At 34.0% G+C, this 24,427-nt stretch overlaps 1 pseudogene across 1 annotated transcript; it reads right to left on the reverse strand.

The window, feature by feature from the left end:
* Positions 1-368: 368 nt before the first annotated feature.
* LOC104595925 (uncharacterized) lies at positions 369-8,189 on the reverse strand (annotated as a pseudogene). The gene is made up of 9 exons (XR_016083463.1): positions 7,980-8,189; positions 7,493-7,677; positions 5,829-6,007; positions 3,635-3,918; positions 3,485-3,543; positions 3,323-3,359; positions 3,155-3,226; positions 1,685-2,006; positions 369-1,031 (listed from the first exon to the last, which is right to left on the reverse strand). The product of XR_016083463.1 is annotated as an uncharacterized LOC104595925 (transcript).
* Between the last annotated feature and the right edge of the window lie 16,238 nt (positions 8,190-24,427).

Raw genomic sequence — 24,427 nt, forward strand, 5'->3', positions numbered from 1 at the left:
CCTGAAATACTATCGATTCACCCGATCCGCCCATACCGGTAAATCAGGCATATCGATATTTTGAACCTTTAGAGGTGCGACCTTTCTGTTCAGATAAGCATAAAGAAATCATGAGAGGTTAGCATCTAATGGGATCAGTGTTATTTGGATCGTGTTGACACGAAAATTGTCATGGGTGTCAACACAGAAGCATGGAATTGTTAAATGTTTTCTAAAATGGATGATGAGATGAACCCCAAGGTCATGACAGAATTTGACCTTTGTGCATGGCTTTGCTGCTAGATATAGTCAATGGATTAGATGGTCAAGAAAATGAAATAGGCTATTTATTTTTCACTTAAATTGGACTTGCTGAAGAGCTGAAAAGATGGAAAGAAAAATGATTTTGATTTGCTTTTACTATGAAGAGAGAAGCTTTAACATGTCATACACAGGTAATCAACCCCAAACACAAAAATGGTGCTTTGCCCCACCTTGGTTTCATATGGTAAAGGGGGTAAAGCTGGAGCCAGAGACTGAGAAAAGCTAATCTTATACCTCTTTATATATCTACTGTAGCATGTAATTTATACAACTTCACCTGAAGATAGGCCATCACCACTACTATTACTATTGGTTTTATTAGTATTGTTGTTGCTGCTGTTGTTATTGTTGTTGCTTCTGCTGCTACTGCTACTGCTAGTCTTTGTTGAAAAGGGAAACTTCACAAACACTTCCTCCCTTTGGGGGCGGTTTGCATAGAGTATCCAGAGGACAAGGCAGAGCATGATTCCCACTGCAATAAGCCCCAACCCTGCATTCACCATCTGGAGGTTACGCTCCAGTGGAGGGCAGTGGTCCAAAGTGATATTCCTGAATGTCACCCGAACAAAATTGCAATCCTGGAAGCTGAGTAAGGGTGGGGCATAGTGGTCAAGGGCATAACTCACATTCACTGCTGCTACCAACTGTGTGTACAGGTTAGGGGTCGCCCTCCCAACGCCAGTGCATAAACCAGATGCTGACATTGTGCAAACGTAGTTCCACCATACCTGAGTATTTTCACAAGGTGGGGAGGAATCAATCAAGCTTCTCATTCATAAGCTTTCAAAATATAAAGAATTCATAAAAAGGATGGGCTTGCATATACACTTAAAAGAAAACATCTAAAATAAATTCTTCTTTGTTTTTGACAGATTCCAGAAGGGTGGTGATCTGAGTACATCCTATTTTGATAGCGGGGGCAAACCCTAATCATGAGACAATGGGTATGTGCTTGAAAATAGTAAAAAAAAAAAACTTGTGTTTTGAATTTTATCTTTGCAATTAATGGTTCTTTTGTCTTTTCATTAGGGTTATGCCCCACTTATCAAAAATGGGATGTACTAAAAAATCAGTCCCCTTCCAAAATAAGAACATTAAGCATACATAATTATCTTTTCCCAGCCAAAAGATAGAAACATTATTTGTCAGATCATATAAAATGGTCTCATAGCACCAACATCATGGAACTCTCAACCCAGAGTCTTTGTTGATAGGTTCTTTGGTCAGTCAGAGGAAAACTCCAGCAACTATGTGATCCAAGAACATCATATTTGAGGTCTCAAATTGTTAATTACAATAGTGGTGAGGACTTAGAACATCATAAGAGAAATCTAAAACATAGTTGTAGGTCTCAAGATTCCCAGTGATGCTGTAAACTTACATCAGATGCATTGGCAAAGGAAACCTCCTGGGGTTCACATGGTCGACCATGGAGCTTGGAATCAAATGGGGAACAGAGAGGTGGCATCAGAGGACCAGATTGATTATAGTAACTTGAAGTATCTTGAGGAGGATTTGAGTTGGCAAAGGTGTAAATTGCAGTATTGACAACATTCACAAGCTCGTGGATAACTTCTTTTCTCTGGATGAGGGTCTTGTTGGTGGTTCCCTGATCAACGCATGGGAGAATATTGCTCAGTGCTGTCTCTGCATGGGGATTCTCTGCCCATTCTTCCATGGCCACACAAGTATCCAAAAGCACACTGAAGCACACCAGAAAAGGACCAAAAAATACATAGGTCAAACTCAGCTCCATTATACATTTTCTTGCTGGTTTAAAAGAGTTAATTGAACAGATAAATAAGAAAGTAATTTTTTTATAAGCAAAATAAGAAAGTAATACAAATCTTTATCTCTTGTTAAGCTAAAATAGTGACATGATGGCTATAAAAGGAAAAATAATTAAGAAAAATATGAAGAAGTAAATGCCGCATTTCATCCAATAAGAAATTTAAGTACATAAGCATCAATAGCATTCACACAAGTGTGAATCTTGATACCACAAAAGGCAGCATCAAGGTTACAAGCAAAAGTATCAAGCATGCAATGTATGGAAAAGGTTTACAGAGTACAGACAACCCGACATCTTTAACAAAAGAATATACAGAATACAAAGCTTACAAGATATATGGAATACAAAGATGCAGGAATTCAAGAGATCTTTAACAATAAAAAAGGATCTGCTCAAAAGGAGCTATGAGGATACCAATCATGACATATTTAAACAGAGTGACAACCCACAAGTGCTCAGAACCATGACTATTGGAAGAATAGGGATGATCATATTAATAGATTGAGTGGCCACAAAGGGGTTACCCAATATTGGTCACAGCTATCCAAGACTGGGAGGATTAGACTGGATATGGACCTAACCTTTCTTGCACAAAATGGCCACTATCAGACTCAAAACCCACATTTTCATGGTTGTCAGCCCAAGATTGTAAGCAGATACATCTCAAAATTAAAACAAAAAAAGACATAATGCTTATTTTTTTACAGGTAAGGCATAATGCTTATTTCACTCATTGACAAGAAAAACGATAGCAATAATAAATTTGGAAATTGCAGGACTTTATCTCCCTTTAATTTGTCAGTCGTGCAGGAGACTCTAAACTATAGTCAATTCCGGAAAGGATAGATAGAAATGCTTCCAAATATAATAGAAAACTACCACTTCTCATATAAGAATGTAATAAATTGATAATCCATCAACTAGTACTTATGTATAAGGTACATTTTTCAGCAACTATAAGAGAAACTAAAGGAAAGAAAAATTTCTACAACATACACATACACTACAAAGGAAGTATAATTAAATATTTAAATTCATATAACTGTCTCAGAAACTTACTGGTTGAATATTATAAAGACTCCACAAAGTATGAATGTAATTGTCACAAGCAACCAGCCACTCAAGATGAATCTGCAAATGATATGACAGAAGAGTCAACAAAATCCTTCAAATAACCAACTATTCTAAGGATTATAGTGGAAATCACAACAGAACAAACAAACTTACATCCAAATTGCATGTTGACGCCCAAGGATAGAGAGCACTACAGATAAATATATCATAAATTAGAAATAATAAAAAAAAGGAGACTGAAAACAAAATGATGACATGAGATACTAAAGTTGTAAAGGACTAAATATTCTCCAGTTTAATGTGAAAAATACATACAGAGACCAAGAACAGCAAGGAGAAGCATCACTACAGCTACAGTGATCAATGCTGATCATCTGCAACAAAACATCAAAAAGGTAGCCCATAAGCATTAGAGTAACAACTCAGGTGTGAAACTAGATAACTGACAGAGTTAAGAACTCCTACACAGCATTAAAGACTCTTCTTATCTTGCTAGAATTTTCATTTGCTTTCTCTGTCAGTGTATTTGCTGCTCTATTTAAATCCAAGTTCAACTTGTCAATTTATCCTTGACATTTGAAGGAAGTATAACCTGGTCAACATTTATGGTCTTGGCAAGTGATAGAAATCCTGTCACATTTCTAAGTGTCTGAACAGTGTAATCTGATTGATTCAGAACATAATTCAAAAGATCCAATGCTTCACCACGAAATTCATGCTGCCCCACAGAGAGAAGAATGCAACCAACCCTGGGTGGCAGGAAAAAAAAAAAACACAACATTCAAGTCAATTTCTGAATAAATTTTACATTCCTAGAAGGCAACTTCTTAAGAAGGTATTGCAAATTCCATTTTCTTGGGTTATTAATTTCTGAATAAATTTTACATTTTTTTTTGATAAATCTGAATAAATTTTATTCAGATTGTGGGTCCCACCGTGAACTGAATAAATTTTTACATTCCTCTCTTCTAACACAACATTCAAGTCAAATTTATTTTTGACAACAGAAATGGGTAAAGGTTACCACACTTAACTGATGCCAGATAGGAGCAAGAAAAATACACCACTTTGAGTTATGTTTTGAAATAACTGCAGAGTACTTAAAGTCTCAAATGTTTCCAAGTGATATGTAATACCAGATTCAATAATCTTTTGACTCATGACAAAGGAATCTGATAAGTGAAACTATCAACAAGATCTTAAAAGAGAGTTATTTGCTCAGCAACCAACCATCCATTACAGTTGAACCTCCCAAACCATAAAAGGAAAAACTGAATACTAAATAAAGCAGAAAAGTGCATTTGGTTGAATCTGTCACTTGTCTCAAACTTATCCATCTATTATTAGCTTTGGCCTTAATTTTCTTTCCATCATAGACTTATTCCTTTAGTGTTTTTTGTTTCATTTTTTATATCAATTCAGTGCCCCCACTATTTTCCTCTTCTTGTTTTTTTTTAATTTCTATTCCTAGGCTTTTACTCTCCTCTTAAAAATTGAACACTAAGTATTTAGGTCGCATTTGTAAACAGTGCAAATAGAGTGTAAGTGTCTCTGGTTCAATTTTGCTAGTGTTTGGCAAGAATGCATTTATGCATTGATAATGACAGAAAACACAATTTCCAAGGCATGTTTACATAAAAAATGAGATGTAGTTTTGCATAAAAAAGAAGTAAATTTGCATTCAAAGTGGGCTTTTGTTAAAAAATGCATATTACTTTATCGGGATTGGTATTTGCATCCATTACAACTAAAAGTTGTTTGGTAAGAAAGTAAATTTGTCAATGAAAAACTAACCCAACTTTGCATTTGTATGGACCGAAATGCACTCTGTTTATTTGCATTTACACTCTATTTGCATCATTTCCAAATGCAACCTTAATGTTCCAAACCCTTATGACTTTTCTAGACCTCTAACCAGCCTTTTGTTTCACTTAACTATTCTGTAGGGAATATTTGGTTATGCCAAACCAATTTTACAGACTCACTAGTTCTGTTTTCACTTGTTTTATTGATTATTTTAACTCTTTAAGTTCTGTCCAACCTATTTGCTGGGTAAACCAAAGCCAAATATCAAATTAACAAGCTAAAGGCTCTGTGTTCTAATTCCAGCTTGCTCAAGCCCTTTACAGCTTCCTGAATTAGCTGCTGCTTGTGAGGATCTCCCAACAAAACAGATCTAGATTACCAAAGAATTTATCATGTGGCAGCTGAGGTAGTGGATCCAAAAGGATCCATGTGTTCGCCACATACTCTCATTCACAGGCTTCACAAACAAATACAGCGACCTGCAAATTAGCAAAATAAAACCTCCTTTCTTGAAATTTTTCATGTCATTCCCTATAAGATCAACTATAAGGCTTGGTCCTTCCAGGTCACTGAAACTAAGATAGGATGTTTAGCAAAGAGATCTAGGTAACTTATCCAGATATCCAGCAACTGCATACATTTAAACCTTTAAATTTCAGAATGCTTTAGATTTTGCAGTGCAGTTACTGGTAGAATGGGGAAGATGCAATAGTTAACAAAATCAGGGGAAGCAAACAATATACAATAAAAACAACATTGAATATTCAGCATAAAAGTTTGCATGTAAACAATGGATCTTTAAACAATAAAGCTACACCAAAAGGTGTAAGGTATTTTAAGTTCAGATTATTACGCTGCAGCACATGTAAAGACAAGTAGAAGGAAAAGGCTAATTCTATGTGAATGACCAGCTCCTTTGTTCTTGACGCTTATTCCCCATTTACAGCAACAATGTACAATTAGAGCAAAACCAAAAGAAACAAACCATACAGAAGAAAGAAGAAATCCAGCAGCACCTGTGAATCCTACAGACTGCAGATATAGTAGTCAAAATATTGAAAAATGTTTGAACCACTGTTTTATAACAAAATCACAAAAAGAGAGAGAGCAACATATACAAAACCATGCATGAGTTAAGTTTCTAACAGGCGATGTGAGTTGAAAGGTTAATGCATACACATATGTGAGATCCAAAATCAATGAGGGCCTAGAATTGCTGGACAATTTACTACTCTATCATGCAAGGGGTATTCTTACAGGTATTCCTATCTTTAACCCAAATTAATGCTATCTTCATCTGACATTGAAACAAATTTTACCACTTAATGGAGGAGTTTCTTTTCTTTTTCTTTCTTTTCTCTTTTTCTTCAAAATCAAACCTAACCTTGTTGTCAGGCTTTTGAAGTAGATTCCACAATGGATAATCCTTAATTGACTCCACAAAGAAGACAACCATTGTATGGTTTTGTTACACTTAAGCCTTCAAACTTGCTTCCTATCTTATACTTATATACAGTTGTTTCCTTAAACTGACTAGCAGATAGGAGTAAATGCTATTTCAGATCATTAACAAATAATTTGTCCCAACTTTATTCTCCTGCTCCTTAAAGTTCAGACTTATCTGGTACATTATACGAGATAGTCATGAATTTTCCAATATCTGGGATAGGTAAAAGATCCTTATGGCTAGGGAATTATATGATAAAGATGGAATATCTGATTATTTATGAATGTTATGGTAAATAATTTCTTTTTCCCCTTTTGAATGAAGACTGTGCATATAGCATCTGAACTGAACACCCAAATTTTCTGATTAGATTTTATGGTTGTCAATTGATTGCTAAAACAATAGAGACAGCACCATCCCCAAGATATGCAGGAAACTAGGAATAACCATGATGGAAACCCTAGCTACAGCTCTGTTCCCAGAATTTACCAGTTTTTATTCTTGTGTACAATGTGCATTTCTTCCTAGAAAAATACAATTAAAAAAGAAAGACCTTGGCCTTTCAAAGTAAAGACAGTCAGACAGATGATATTCAATGTTTTCAGCAAGATGAAATGTCATCATCATCAGCATTGTCCCAGCTATATGTGGTCGGCTACATGAATCTTGTTCCACCACTTGGTTCCACTATACCATATCCATTGTTAAATTAAGAGTCTTTAAAATAATTTATAAGTACTCATTCATCAAAAAAATAATAATAATTTATAAGTACTTCAGCCCATGACCTTTTTGGTCTGCCCCTAGCTCTTCTAGATCATTCAACTTGTAACAGATCATTCATCCTTACCGATGCTATACGTTGGGCAAGATGAAATAGCTCAATTAAATTCCAAATGGATCCAATACAACAATGGTTGATAGAATGAAGCACAAACACGTAAATGTTGGAATTGAGCTCCAACCTAGAAAATCTTCCTTATTGCAATCACATTTAAACAGATCAACTAAATAAACCCACAAAGGAAAAAGGAAATAAATAAATAACGAAATGGACTCCAATGACTTACCGCCCAGTAATGCTTGTTAGTTATATCCCAACCACCTCCATAACGCCTGAAACCACGAAGTAAATCAGGCCTCCTGGTCCTTCTCTCTGCCAAAACAAGTGCTTCAGGTGGCGCAATGTATGCAGGTCCTGGCGCTTGCGCGAACTGCATGGGCCCAGTTTTCCATGGCCCTAAACTCCCCTCTCCTACAGTAAGAAAAATAAAATATAAATAAAAAGAAAAGAAAACACGCAATTCAGCTACTAGAAACGAAAACGCAGAAGCTAGACTATTCTCGTCAAAACTTCGCCATTCCAGTCAAAATGGAGAAGTATTGTAAATCTGCGACTATCTAGAGAGTATCTAAAAGCAAATTAGCACCGAAACAACATAAAAGATCATGTATTCATCCGCAACAAACGCATTGACCACAAAACTAAAACAGAAAGAAATTTGTTCTTTCATTTTCAGACACGTAATGTGAACGGAAAGGATGCCGAAGACGAACCCAAGATAAGCTTCTTAAAGGCTCTGCTTCTCCGTTCCTGGAAGTTCGGAGAATCAGCAGAGATCGCAGTGAGAGAAGTGAAAACGAGAAGGAAGAGAGTGATCTGAGCAATGAAGAGCTCCATCTGTGGGTGCTCTGTAGGTCTCAGAGCAGAGCAACCGGATCATTCCAGAGAGACCATGAGTCCATGACCCAACAGACCATTTGTCCTTTCTGCTTTCACAGTTTCTCTCGATTACTCTACTTTATTTTTCTCTCTTTTTTACGAAAATCACCTTGCCTGTTAGAAAAGTTGACGATTGAGTCCTCTTCTTTGATGGAGTTAAAGTACGATTTCTTGATACGTGTCAAGGGTTGGAATTAAATTAATAATCAGGGTTATTTTAGGCAGTCGCGTTTTATTTCTGAATAGACAAAATACAGTCAACGAAAAGGAGAGAATCAGATGCCATGTTATCTTAGCCCCCGATCAGATTCGGATCCGACGACCCTTTTGAGATCCACAGTTCCACGTGCACGTGGACCGGACATTGGTCTTAGGCCCGTTCGTTTTTACCCGGGTAAGCCCAGCATTCTCAGAATCAGAATCTCAGTTCGTTGGGTAGCGAGGGAGGGAGAGAGAGACAGAGGGCTTATACCAACCTAAACATCTTCGATAGGGGAGAGTCGGGAGACCGGGAGATGTTTCCCATACACGATAGGATGGAGCTGTGAAATTCATGTGAGGTGCGCTAATTGAGGAAACGGAGGAAGAAAAACAAATCCGCTTCTTTATTGATTTCATCAATAGGGCGGGTAAATTGTTCACCCACATTGCATGAGTTATTCGGGTATCAAATATCTTAAATTAGCGTGAAATCCAAAATATGAAAAATGAATGTAGGTATTGAGGTCAATTTACCAATTAATTGACTTACTCTCCGCTAAATATCATAAATGAACAAGGCATTAAGTTGAGTAGGTGATTTATTATGCAGCTAGGGATGGGCATTTTAGTAAAAAAAAATATTGGTGAGATATTGTAGTACAATTATAAAAATACATCCATGCTTTGTAAGGCTGACAATGGATCGATTCTACCCACTACCCAAGAACCGATTATATTTGGTTCTGATTGTATGATTTTGGTGCAATTAATAATTGGATTGGAACCATAGTTTTGAAGATCGGATTGGACAAGACAATCGGACCATTTGACCCAAGAACCAGTCATGACTTCAGGTTCAGTTTTGGATCCAAAAACTATTTGATTGAGGTCTTCCAGACCAAATGGTCAGACCATTTTAACTTAGAAATCGATGATCAAAGCAGTTTCATTTTTCGGGTCAGTTTTTAAAAATATGATTGGACTGGACAAGTTCACTAATAAGTAATAACTACCATGCACAGATAGTCGTTTCAGATGACAATTACGGGAGAGGGGCCTGGATGAAATGAAAAATGGGGCCAGCAGGGCCTGGGACCGGCCCAGTCCGGTCCGGAGAGGGTCAAGCTAGTTTGTCAACTCTGTAGTCTGTAGGGCAATAGGGGAGCACCAGAGAGGCAAGCACCTTTATTAGCTGTGTGGGGGCCCTTGGGCCAAAGCCCAAACGACCACTAATCTCAAATTGGGTCAGGGCCAAAACCGACCCGTTCGTAAGCTTCCCCAGTCCCCACCATGAAAAGACATCCCACACTCATTTCACATGACATGCCTCATAAGAGGTCCAAGATCCAGATTCACAAAGTTGCCATCAAGTTAGTTGTGATCAGATCTGATCTTCTGTATTACAATTAGGTAATCTATATATATATATATATATATATATATTAAAACTGGTCCTACCATGTCAGTATAATTCTTTTCGTAGGAAACCCCTTTTCCTAATTTTCTATTTTTTTTATTTTTTTAATTCCATATAATTACCCATTAAACCAATAAAGAAATCACATATGCTTAATTATTTCTAACAACAATCAAGAAGGAGGAATTTGCTTTTCTAATGTTCAGCCAAGTGGCACTACTTTCCCCACTTTCTCCTAAATTGTCTCTAATTCCTATTTATCTCTTAAATTATCTCTAACTCCTATTTATCTATTAAATTATCTCTAATTTAGTAGAGAGATTCTCTCCTAAGCTATCACTAATTCCTATTTATCCTCTCCCCCACTTTTTATCTATATCTATCTAAAGAAAGTTTCAATTAAAAAAATTCAGAACAATTTAAATGTTATAACGAAATTATATATTAAATTTAAAGTGTTTATTCAAAACACAAAAAATTAATAGATTTAATAATATTCATATTATTAATAATTCAATATTTTTACAAAATTCATCATGAAATTATGTAGTAACAATATAAATTATAATTTTATGAATTATTCAATTTAAATGTTATTCAAATAATAAAAATTTAACATTAAAAAATAAAACATTATTTAAATATTTCAATAACTAAAAATGTTAAATAAAAACATTAAAAATAGCTAATTAACATAACAAAAGATTTAATATTATGAAATAACATTAAAATAAATAAAAATCAAATAATGAAAATTTTAAAATATTTTACATATTATTTAAATAACAAAGTATTTAAAATGACAAAATTTTAAATAGTTAAAATAACGAAATTATGTAATAAATTTAAAAAATTCTTAAAAGTAGAAAAATAATTATAATAGAATTCATAATGTTCATATTAATAATAATTTAATAGTTTACTAAATTAATAACGAATTATGTAATAATAGTACAATTATAATTTTATGAATTATTAAATTCAATAAATAATTAATATTAAGAATTTAAATAACAATATTATTTCAATAACTAAATAATATTTTAAGTACATAATTTCACTTATATCAATTAATAATTATAGAAAATAATTATCAACAAAATTATATTTATTAGTAATAATTTTACAATAATAGTGTATATTCATTATATATTTATATATACTATAATTAATATTTATTTTATTTTAAGTAATTATTTATTGTTTTTTATAAATATGTTTTCAATAATTTTTGGAGATTAAACAACTATTATTTAACTTTTGAAATTTAATTTATCGTATTTATTGTATTTTTGTTGTAAATTTATTTTTAGTAATTATATATTTTTTATAATTTATTGATTAATACTTATTAGAGATTAAGCTATTATTTGAGATTACACTATTTATTGACTATTAGTATATTTTCAGTATTTATTATATTTTTATAATTATTGTATTTTTATTATATATCTCTTATATTTTCATTATAAACTTATTTTCAATGATTGTGTACGTTTGCTATAAATTTTCAATAATTATTGAAGATTAAACTATTGTTATTTATTAGAGATTAGACTATAAATTTGGTTGAAATTAGGAGTGTTCAATGATTGGTTTAGTTCAGTTGTAGGCTGTTTTGCCAACCAAATGGACATGGTTAGTCTGTAGTTTGTCACTCAAAACCGATTGACCATTAGTTAAAACCCACAAACTCGAGTTGTACCGATTTGGGTCTATTTTCAGTTTAGTTTGTTTGTTCAAAAGATTTAAACTCAAAAATTAACTTTAAATTTCATAATTACAATGATATTATTAAAAAATAAATTACAAAAATTAAATCTATGATCTAAAATATTTTAGACTAAGAAATATGATAAATTTCCTACTTTTCTGTATTAAAAAAATAAAATATAATATTAATATATATTTATTAAACCAAAGTCGATATGAAATTAGGGATGGCAATTTCCCCCGTAAAACCGGAGTCCCGCCCCGAACGGAGTGGGTTTTCCCCAACCCTAAATAGGGACGGGGCAGGGATAGGGAAAATATTTTTTCCCCGAATCGGGGACGGGATAGGGATGGGTTTTATATATAATTCCCCAAACCCAAAGGTAAATTAGTAAAATATCTCTAGGTTTAATATTGATATTTAAAATATCACTAAGTTTTCCCTAAATTCTTAAAATCCTAGGATCCCATAATTTTATTTTTGAATTATCCCTAAAGTATTATAATTCAATTCCTAAAAGACCCCCCAAAATCCTATATCCTATGTATAAATTATCCATAAAATATATAGATTTTAAGTAGTTGCCTTTGAGTAGGGAAACTTCGGGGATTCCCCATCCCTGATGGGGAATGAATGCCCCGCCCCACCACCGCAAACAAGGCGGGTATGGGGCAAAGTATCTTGACTTCGGGGCGGGGACGGCGAGGGGGTGCCCCGCCCCAAACCCGCCTCATTGCCATTCTTATCTGAAATACTAGAAAACTGGCCAACTCGGGTTGAATTTGATCGGATTGTTTATTAAAAAGTTAAAATATAAAACAGTTATATACTCTTATGTATTTCTATTGTTTAACTTTTGCTTAACAAAGCCCCCGCATCACATGGGTCCCCGTCACCATGCCTCTCCTTGCTCCATTATCCTCACCATGCATTCTCTTTGACTTTCTCTCTTATTCGCTTCTCACCAGTCCCATTAAGCCATGTCACCCAACTACCTAAAAATATTCCTATAATCTCTCTCCTAAAGTATCTTATTCAAACCAATAGGAAAGTATCATGTTGCTCCACTCCCTAATCAATTCCTAAAATGCATCCCCTCAATCTATATCCACAATCCCTCATTTAAAATATTCATATTAATTAATAAATAGTTAAATATGGTTAATATTTAATCCCACCCATATTCAATGAGTATTAAATACTGTTATTATCAAAGGTTAATAAATATAATTAGTAAATTATCAAAAATTAAGTAAATTACCAAAAATTAATAAGTATTATTATTAATTAACTCATGAACAACATTTTATAGAAATTGAAAACTCTTTAACTAATCTCTATAAAATTGTGAATTGTATTTGACAATTATCAAAAAAAGTATAAAATTTTAGTTATTGTTATTATTATAATTAATAACTAAATACAAATGAGGGAACAAAATATTATAATGTTATAAAATGAAATTATTAATTAATTTATATTGGAAAATAAAAGATAAATTAGTGTAATTTTGTTAGTAAACTACCAAATAAAAATATATATTTAATAACAATTTAAAAAAATTCAATAAATCCCCATACTTACACCGTGATAAATTTTTCAAAAATTTTCATAAAACTACATTTTCGTAAAATAACATTTTTGAAATTAAAAGATATAAAGTATTTGAAAGTTTATTTAAAATGCATTAAATAATTATTGAAAATTATTAGAATATTTTGGAAATTTTAGGAAAATTTATTACATTTGATAGATTTTGGAAAACCATTGAAACATTATGTAATTTTCATTGCAAATTATTGAAAATTATTAAAGATATAACTATGGGAAATGGAAAACTATAATCTGAACAAATAATTACACAAATTATTAAGATAAATTAGTATAATATTGGAAAAAAGGAAATTATGGTTAGTTTATATTAGAAATTATAAGATAAATTAGTATAATTCTATAAGTAAACCATTTAAAAAGAAAATAAATTATTTAATAAAAATTTAAATAAATTTGAATAAATTTTCAAAATTACAGAAGTATAATAAATTTTTCAAAATATTTATAAAATTACATTTTTGAATATTAAAGATAATTTAGTGTACTTTTAGAAATTTACCATGTGGTTGATACTCAATATATCATTTTGATCATTTCTATCCTCAAATTGAATATTGGTTGACGTGGACAATGTTTTCAAAACTGAATCAAACCATATGGTTAGACCAAAAAAATTGGGAACCGGACACCGTTTCACCTCAAAATCGCTTTTTCTTCAAAAACCGTTTATTTGGTTAGCGAACTGTTGACCTGAGCAGTCGAATCGTCAACTCGGATAACAGTTTTTGGCCTTTCTTTTTCTAATTTTTTATTTTTTTTTGTCAGAGTGGGCCATCTGTTCGGACCGAATAGTCGGACTGTTCAACCCTAGAACGATTCCCTATCTGGTCCAATTTTAAAAACCTTGAACGGGGAGTGGGTGCCTTGCCTTGAGCTTGGCTTGGTGTGCGGCATGTCCTAGCCCAAGGCCCGACCCACGGCATGGCACAGGTCCGTGTGGGCTTGGGCCGTGGGCTATGTCGAACTGACCCCCCAAATTATCATAGAGGAGAGAGGCACGACCGGGACGCCTTATGGGCCAATACGACACAACTCACACTTTGTGTGGGCCACATGCTGGTCATGTCGTGCCAAACCAACACAACCCAATTTACACCTCTACTTGAACCCGCCCAATACTGGGGATGGGGCAGGGAAATTCGAGAATTTTCCATCCTTGATGAGGAGTGGAGTGCCTTGCCCTTGAACTTGTCCAACATTAAGGGATGGCTACCTTAAACTGAACCCACGTGACACTGGGGATGGGGTAGAGTGTCTTGACTATGGGGTAGGGAAAGGGATGGGGTGCCCCTACCCTGAACCCACCCCGTTAATCAAATTTTAGCTTTTATAATTATTTTTATTTATTTAAAGTTAATCAAAATTTCATTTAAAAATAATAAAAAAATAAAAAATATTAAAATTACTACAAATTATTAATAAAATTAAATTTATTAAAAAATATTTATTCATATTCAATTAACAATAATTATTTTTTATAAAACAACAAAAAATAAAATTATTAAATCTTTGAAATTTTCCGGTCCCTGCTAGTAACTAATTAAGATTCTACCTAAACTAGCTTAAATATCATATTCCATAGATTTGTTCGGCACGTGACAATGTCCGTAATACAAAACTGTTTGGGCCAATAAATCACGTGTTGAATGGTCCCACTGTTTGGTTTGACGGTTCATTTTGTTTGCATAAGAAAATACAAAACAAAAACAAAAATAAAAATAAAAATAAAAATAAATAAATAAATAGTTCAAAATTATCTTTTAAAATTACTAATGCAAAGGCATATGCAGTTATACATGCATGCATGTATGCAAATAGTTAAAAGTTATATAATCAAATTTAACTTTTAAGACCCGCGCCAAAATCAAGACAAATATATTTATTATATAATATACATTTTATATAAAAAGTACTTAAAATCATAAATATTAGGAATCATATTGAGATATTAGGTATATATTTATGATATTTATAATTTTATGTAAAAAAAGATAAACTAGGAAGAAGATGGTTTAAGAGAGAGAGAATGAAGATGAAAAAGAGAGGTAATAAGATCACACTTTGGATCTACTACTGGCATTACTGTACGAGTCCGGATCAGTTCATCACATTGTGCTTCTCACGCCAATTTCACAGCACGTCCCAGCTGCACATTGAAAATATATGTGTTTCCAATCATGAATGAACAGAAAGGCACATAGCATAGCGGGCTTTACAGCCACCTAAACGCAACGAACGAAGCAAGCAACAGAACAGGGCTCTTTCCATAATCCATCTTAGTGAAGACTGAATGAGAGGTCACCCTTGGGCACTAAGAGGCAGATGAGAGTGGCCAGGGTCTAAAGTTGCACCAAACAACCTGAGACCTCTTAAACTCGTTTTTATTTCTTTTCAGATCTCAGAGGTCCATTTCAGTACAAACAAATGGTCCAAATGTATGGTCAAACATAAGTCTTACAACACTGGCATGTAACAATATAACTAATAATAGGGATGTTAAATGAGTGGGGTTTTGTAAAAGTTTGGTTCAACCAAGAATCCAGCCCGTCCCGAGTAAAGGGAATAGGATCACTGAACCTGACTGACCCCAACTTCTTTGCGAGAAATCTTATATATATCTATTAATACGAAATGGTTGTTCTCTGCATGCATCCAGCAAAATGGAATTTACTTGTGCGAATAGATCTACGTGAGAATAATTATTACACTAATTTAATAATTTAATTATTACAATAATCTTATATATATATATATATATTAATACAAAATGGATGCTCTCTGCATGTAGGAAATGAAATCTATTTGTGCGAATAGATCCCACGTGAGAGTAATTAATATAGTAATTTAATAAATATATAATTAGTGATTATAATTAATAATTACTGTTATTATAAATATTGTTGTAACTACATATTTACTTTAATTTTACTTAAATTAAAATTATAAATATTGTTATTAAAAAATACTGTTAATAAATTTAGTAACCCGATTTTAATAATTACTGATTATTACAGTAATTTAATAAATATATAATCAGTGGTTATTATTAATAATTACTGTTATTATAAATATTATTAATAAATAGACATTTACTTTATATTAAAATTATTAATACTGTTAATAAATTTAGTAATTATTGTTATACTAAAAATAATTAAAAATGTTATTGATTATTTAATAAAATAATATAATTACTGGCTATTATTGATAAATACTGTTAATTTAATTTAATTTTGGTAATTATTAATTTAATGAATATTGTTAATAAATCCTATTCATAAATTTAATAATTACTTTTATATTAAAAAATAATATTATTAAAATTATCATTAATGGTTATTCAATTAAATAGTACAATTACTTACTATTATTGATAAATATTGTTAATAACATTTTGACAACCGACGGTTCGACCGTCCAATTCGAACAGGTGGCCCATTTTGACAACAAATATTACAAGCAAAACGTTACGGAGCTGCTCTGACCACCGATTTTCGGGTCGACGATTCGATCATTCAGTTCGAATGGATAGTCCGTTCTGACAACAAAAATTATAGGCAAAAAATTGAGTTTATGAGGTCCATTAAGTAGTAGCATACGTGTTATATCATTCGAGCGTGTGACTCATACGACCCAAAAACGAAATCGTTCTGGCCACCAGTTTTTGGGTCGATGGTTTGTCCGTTCAGTTCGAACAGACGACCCGTTCTGACAACAAAATATTACAAGCAAAAAATTACGGAACCATTCTAGCCATCGGTTTTTTGGTCAACGATTTGACCGTACGGTTCAATCGGATGATCCTTTTTGACAACAAAAATTACAGGCAAAAAATTGAGTGTATAAGGTCCATTGAGCAGTATCATACATGTTATATCACCCGAAAATGGAACCGTTCTGGCCACTGGTTTTTGAATCGATGGTTCGACCGTTCGATTCAAACAGACGACCCGTTCTGACAACAAAAATTAAAAACAATAAAAAATGGCCAAAACTATTGAACGGGTCAACGAGTTGACAATTCGACCACTCGGGTCAATGGGTCGTCGACCGATTCAACGATTTTTGGCTAAGGACCGGTATTGGGGTAAAACGGAATTGGTTGCCAAGACAGTTCCCAATTAAAAAAATAAAAAAACGGGCCACCCGTTCTAACAACAAAAATTACAAGCAAAAAATTTTGTGTGAAATCCATTAAACACTAACATACATATTATGTCATTCGAGCATGTGACTCATATGACTTGAAAACGGAACCATTCTTGCCATCGTTTTTTCGGGTCGACGGTTCCATTCTAGCCCCTGCGAACCAGGGCCCCTCCACTAGTATCTCTCTATAGTAGTACTAACTTTTACAAATGTCATCATGAGTCATGACAATAGGTTGGGTTTGGTGCAATCCAGTCACTCGAAATTAAGAACATTAGAGTTTGTCCCTTTTTAGGAAATTAAAGAAAAAACATGAAAATTAAGAATATTAGAACTTTTAAATAAGATCATTTCTTTTATTAATGGGGTCTAATAATCATTAATCTATAAGAAATATTGAATTTTTTGAAGGCTTCAATCACGTTTCATTCATTCAAAAGATTGATACAAATAGATGCCAAAAAGGCCAAGTAAAGTTCGGAGACAAATTCTCAAGAAGAACAAAACAAAGAGATGGATATAGGCGAATGAGAAGAACTTCTGCAACCAAAACAACGTGACTTAATATCACCAATAGAAGTGGATAAATACATCTCAAAACCACCATAACTGGCAAGCAAACTGACAAGAGCAGTTTCCAACTAAAATGAAAACTAACAGAGGAGGTTACAAAGCCACAAGCCATGATCTGTAACTTCCAACCACTCCAAACCAAACCGCAAAAGACGACATCATCTGTAACTGCCACCTAGCACACCGAACTACCAATTGTAAGCTGCCATCCAAAGAATGTTGGAGAACTATAACATCCATGCACAACGTTGGAAAACTGTAATTGGAATCCGAAATACCAGAGAACTGAAATTGCCATCAGGACGTCGGAGCACTGTCACTGCCATCCAAGACGTCGGAGAAATGTAACTGCCTTCCAAGATGCTGGAGACGGCATAACAAATGGCAACTTTCACCGGTGATTTTTGCATAAAGGAGACTAGAGCAGGGACTCCATATCAAAATGCCCGCAGAACGAAAGCAAAGAAAACAGGGAAGAGGGGAGAAACAGAGGTAAGAAGGAGAGACAAAGGAACAAACAAACAGATGGCGAAAGGGAGAAAAGGAGAACAAAAGAGCAGAAAATAAAAAAATGAAAGAAATTAGAGATGAAAAACAGAAAAGGAAAACAAGAAAACAGGTGAAGCACAAACTAACTAACATATGGGAACAGGGGAAACAAGGAGAATAGAAGGACAAAGAAAATAAAGAAAATAGAGAAACGAACAGAGAAACAAACAAAGCACCAACAAGAAAAGAAAACCTCGAGAGCTCTCGAGAGTAAACCCCTCTCGAAACAGAGAGAGGAGGGGGGTGACCCCCTTTGAGGAGTCACCCCTAGCAAACTTCTATATGGTGGACGACGAACAGAAGAGAGACGGGGAAAGAAGAGACTGGTGAATGAAGTTGGGTTTTATCTCAATTCTCTGTTTCTCCGTTTATAATTGGATCAAATATGGATCTACACCTATGTGTTTCTCTTCTCAGGTTAACATTTGATTCTTCCGAGACCTGACCCAGCAGCCCTGCTTTATTGCTAAGAAGGGACATGAGTTGATGATGAAAAATAATATTTTTCATGGAAATGGTTTATCTCAAAATTATCCCAACAAGCTGAGGGAAAGTTCTTAAAAAATTTGTGAAATTCTTTTAAAAACTTCCTTAAACTTTCTATTTTCTCTCTTATTTTTCTGTCAAACAAAACAGGCTTAACTGAAAATATTGTTTGCATTGCCAATTGGAAGAGTAAATTAGATATAAAACAATCCTTGCTTTATTTATTATATTTTTTTCATTATTTGTTGTTTGTCCTATATAATTTGGCTTGACATTTGGCCAAACTACTGGTCTGATCGGTTGGTAGGGGAGGAAGAGATGGACTGAATCACTGATTTCCTTACAACTACCATCACCCTTAAATCAGTACGAGACATTGAGACCCTCAAATATTCATCATTCATAGGAAGTTTATCACACATCTACAACATTGTTTCGTTTCAAGTAGGTTTGTACAATGTCATTGGAAAATCAATGATTTTAAAATATGAACACAAGAAATAGAAAGAAATATAATAAGGAAAAAAGAAGAATTATAATGCTCAGGGTAACTAGAAAAAACACATAAAATTAGTGAGAATTGCAAATAAATTCCGGCTAAACCAGAATATAAAATTACTGAGAGATGCAAATAAATTCCTGCTAAACCAGAATAATGATCAATTCGTTGGGCGATGTTTGTTTGAAGCAAATTTGAACTGAATACAAATTTTGCACCCAGTTCAGTTTTGCATCTGTTTGTTTGCAATTCTGATTTACACTCCTGTCTCATATGAAATTTGTACTTTTTGTCTTATTTGCACTTTTCAGATGCAAAATTTGCACCATCCTCCTATTACCTCAATTCTTACTCGTATAAAGTGAGGGCCACATCATCTTGCTTCCCACCTCACTCCCAAACATATAACCCTCCAATCTACACTCTCTTTAATATAAGGTGAGGACGACATTTTTCTTCCTATTTTACTTCTCACAAACAAAGAAGACAGTCAAATCTGATGCAAAATTAGTAAACCAGAATTTACACTTTGTCCAATTGCACACTCATGCATTTGCACTACAAACAAACTGGCCCTTGAGAATTATCTACGTAACAAACTTGGTCTGCATGAAAAAGCATTTAGCACCTGACATCCCTCCCACCCCGATGAATTCCTGCTCAGAGTTTGCAACCAAAGGAGAATTGAACCCTTAAAGCAACGCATACAAAAGGTTCTCTATGAAGTGCACAATGTGCAAATCAATTTAATATTTTGCAAAATAAGAAATATCATCATAAAACACTAGAATTAAAGGAAAAATATCCCTCTTACAATAAGGAATCCAAATAGATAAAATATAAAGAATGCAGAACAGAGCTGCATTGTAAAAAAAAAAGACAGAGAATACAGGCATTAAAAAAACATCATATACCTTGGAGTTTTGTTGCAAAGTCCATCTATGCAAATAAATTCTGTGCAAGAACTTTTTACCATGGATTATGACTGTAAATCTCAAAGAAGGCAATGATACAATGCTGGTTCATGAAGAAACCATTACTAAATGGTATTATCAGAATTTACAACCATCATCCTTTAGGAACTGTATAAACACCTTTTTGTTTTCCAAAAAGCAAGAAAGTTTATTTTGGGAATTACTGTAATGCAAAAATCCAATCTCTTATATTTGTCTATGGAATTTGCAGAAAAGCATAGAATGATATACAGCACAATAGAGAAATACAATGATCAAATGCATGGTTGAGCTGTCTTTCTTGATAGTTTCACCAGACCTGTGATGCCCATAGGATTGATCCTGCATCTTTAGAAGGTGAACAAAATACAATAATTGTTGGAATTTTTTATCCATACAAAATAAAGATTGAAAAGAGAACAGAGGGGAGGGCATCAGCTCAAAAGGCTGAGGAACTTTCCCCACCCAAAAAGAAGGGATAGAAAGTACAGATGTCCCAACAAAAGCCAACAATGAAACCCAGTGACTAAAGAAAATATAGAACAGGAAAAGAGAAAGCATGCTTGAATATCATTTCACCTCCCAGAAAGAACCGTTTAACAGTAGCTCCTCCATTTATTCCTTTTCCCTGACATTTAGTAACTATTAATGGTAAAAACGAAATGAGACAAGTTGAAACCACTTGGATACAAAACACCAATGCTGGCAGCCTCTACAAGACCTCAAGCATCTATAATAAAAAGCAGCATTTCAAGTCTTTTTTGTTCTACTTTCTTCTAATATATTAGGAAGACAAACAATAACAGTATGTTCCTGCAACCCAAAAAAAAACAGTAACAGTGGTTTCCAAAAAGGCTTCATTAAGGAGAATGGTGTCTTATGATTTTGGTTCCATCTTCTGCCCATGATAAGACTATACTTCTCCAAACAAGAGAGAAGTAAATTGCTTGAGGTGATAACTCAAAATGGATTAAATCATCAGAGTAGCTGTGTGCCCAATGTTTAACACGCATAACTAAATCTGTGTATTTCAACCACCACAACATCAAGTGTCCCCCCCCCCCCAAAAAAAAAAGGTCATAATCTTTATCCAAAGTTCTAGGAGATAGACAAAAATTATACAGAGAAAGAAGAATCAATTAGCAGTTGGTGGCACATGGCCCCAAGCTAGAAAATGGGAGGATATTTTTGTTGCAAAGATGATGTATAAATAAAAAAAGTAATCTCAGTCCATTTCATATTTCTCTCGTTTGAATTCAAGTATAAAGTATGTCCAAAATTCAGTAGTTGGGTGAGCAAGAAGTTTATCATGGGGATTAGAATACCAGTTAGTACATGCATTCAGCATATGGTTTGAGGCTAACAATCATAAATATGTCCTCACCAGAGAGAATACTTATAGATTGTCTCTACCATATACTAGTGCTGTCATTTGTATTTGGTCTTTGTGCTTATTCCAATTGTTGCAAGTTTAATGAGAAACCAGACTCATGCAGGGAGTCAGCTTAAAACTCAAAACATCCTTTTAGAGGATAATTACATCTGGGACTTCTATCACTAATTTTATTAGGCAAGTGATATGAGCATCTTTCTTTATTATGCATGATATAAAGACAACAAAAATAGAAAAGTACCATGTTAATATTTGGGTTTTTGAACTATTTTTATGCAACAGTGAGCAACTTTGTCTTGACAATTATCATTATTGAGAAGGGGTGCCCAAATGCCTTTTTTTTTTTCTTTCAGCACTTATCTCTTATTTATTTGCGCTGATCATGGATGAATTTACTAAATATATTCAGGAGGAAGTCCCATAGTGTATGTTGTTTGCTGATGACATCATTTTAATTGATGAAACTAATGAAAGATTAAATGCAAAGTTAAGTTTATGGACAAATGCCTTAGAAACTAGAGGTTTTAAAGTAGGACTAAAACAGAATATATGGCATAAATTTAATAACAATGGGAGTGCAAATCAGGGTACACTTGGGATTGGAGACCAAGAGATGACTCAATGTGACCTTTTTTGGTACTTTGGTTTGATAAATTCGTAACAAGGGAGAAATTGAGGAGGATGCCGCCTGCCCATAGAATTAGAACATGATGGGCAAAATGGAAGGGTGCATTTGGAGTTTTATGTGATAAGTGAATACTACTTAGATTCCTCTTATAAAACAGTTGTAAGGCAAGCTATTTTGTGTGGAACATAGTGTTGAGCAATCAAGAAGAAACATGTCCATAAAATGAATGTCGAAAAAATGCATACACCGAGATGGAGGAGTGGGAAAACTAGAATGGATAGGATCAGCATGAAGTCATTCATAGAAACTTAGGAGTAGCTCTAATAGGTGATAAAATGAGAGAAAATTGACTAAGATGGTTTGGTCATGTGCAAAGAAGTTAGAAGACCATCAATAGCAGCCATAAGAAGAATTGATTTATTACAAGTTGAAGGGGCTAAAAGGGCAAGGGATAGACCAAAAAGGACATGGGTAGAAGTAATAAGAAAAGATTAAGTGCCAATAATTTAACAATGGATATGGCATTAAATAGAACGGACTAGCATCTAGCGAAACAGGATTCATGTAACTGCCCCCACATAGTTGGGATAAGGCTTGGATGATGATGATAATAACATTTTTTTTTGTATTCATTTAAAAAACAAAAAAACTGTAGAGTATATACATTGCATCCATGTGTACCTGAGGATAAACAGAAATAGTAAATGCCCTATTTGTCCCTTACCATTAAAAAAGGCCATTACCCAATGTTGGTCTCAGTTATCTGGGGTCTTGGGAGGGGTGGGCTAGATACAGACCTAATATTTGCCTTTTTTTTCCATAAATGACTGCTGTTAGACTATTTGTCCTTTACCAATTATCCAAATAGATTTTCCTACACAAAAAAAAATAAAGTATAAGTTATTCCCATACCAGCAGACAACAGCCTGCCAAGAATAAAAAAATCAATACAATACACCCCATACCAGTGGATCCTGAAACACATGGATACACCGATACAGAAAAGGTTTGGGGACTTTAACAGAATCCCTCTAATACCTATAAAATAAAATAAAAAAAGAAAAAATAAATAAAGAAGGAGTATCACCCATATCGATTACTGCAATACCTACTTGTGGGTATAAGGTGTATCAATATTTTGATCTTTGCAACCTGCAACACCAAATATGCTTCTCACCCAGGTCCAGAGATACCCTGTGAAACTACAATGCAAGAAGACATGGTTAACTGACTACACAACACGCATGCAGTTCACCACACACCTCTTATCTGTACACAGTCCCTTGTCAGGCATCTATTTAATGCAGCTAACCATAAAAGGAAAGCCACCTTTGAGGGAGGTGCAGAGAACCATATTTTGGAAGATTGAAAGCTGGTGGTATTTGTAGTCACTAGCTTTTTGTGAAAAGATTGAAAAGCTGTTTCCAAGGGTTCAAACCTTGGAAACAGCCTCTCTGTATGTGCAGGGGTAAGGCTGTGTACATCTGTCCCTCCCCAGTCCATGCATTGGCGAGAACCTTGTGCACTGGGCTGCCCTTTTTAGCTTTTTGTGAAAAGATCTTGCTGTGGAGGAACCAGACTTCTCCTACCTCCATAGTCTCATATCCTCTAGCTCTAGGTTTGGGTTGGGAATCACGTTTTGTATTTTCAGCAATAGTTCCATTGCAACTGTCATCTCCCAATCATTCGGATGTCTTCTCAAATGAGGCTGCAATACTAATACATCATTATGGATTTCATGGTTATCCATCATCAACTCCTTACCAAGGGCAATGCTGTACAGCTGTAGAATAAAATCCTTCAGTTGTCTCTCTTCACACCAAACATCCAGACCAGAAGGTCCAGAACCTCACATTTGACCCATCCCCCAATACTTTATTTGATGCCTTCCATAAAACCTGAGCAAGATTTTTTGTTTCCTCTTCACGCACCACACATATAAGATTCTGAAAACACAACCTGGATTCCAGTTAAGATTCCTTCTTCCATAGTTAACCTGCTTCCATAAGCAATCTTCTCAGGAGTTAAATTTCTAAAACCACTTACCAAAAGGGCTGTGCTTACCACTTTTAGCTTATTCACTCCTAGTTTCTCTTACAATTTTAG

The sequence above is a fragment of the Nelumbo nucifera genome, chromosome 3 (genome assembly GCF_055504915.1).
Source record: "Nelumbo nucifera cultivar China Antique chromosome 3, China Antique-T2T, whole genome shotgun sequence".
Lineage (NCBI taxonomy): Eukaryota > Viridiplantae > Streptophyta > Magnoliopsida > Proteales > Nelumbonaceae > Nelumbo > Nelumbo nucifera.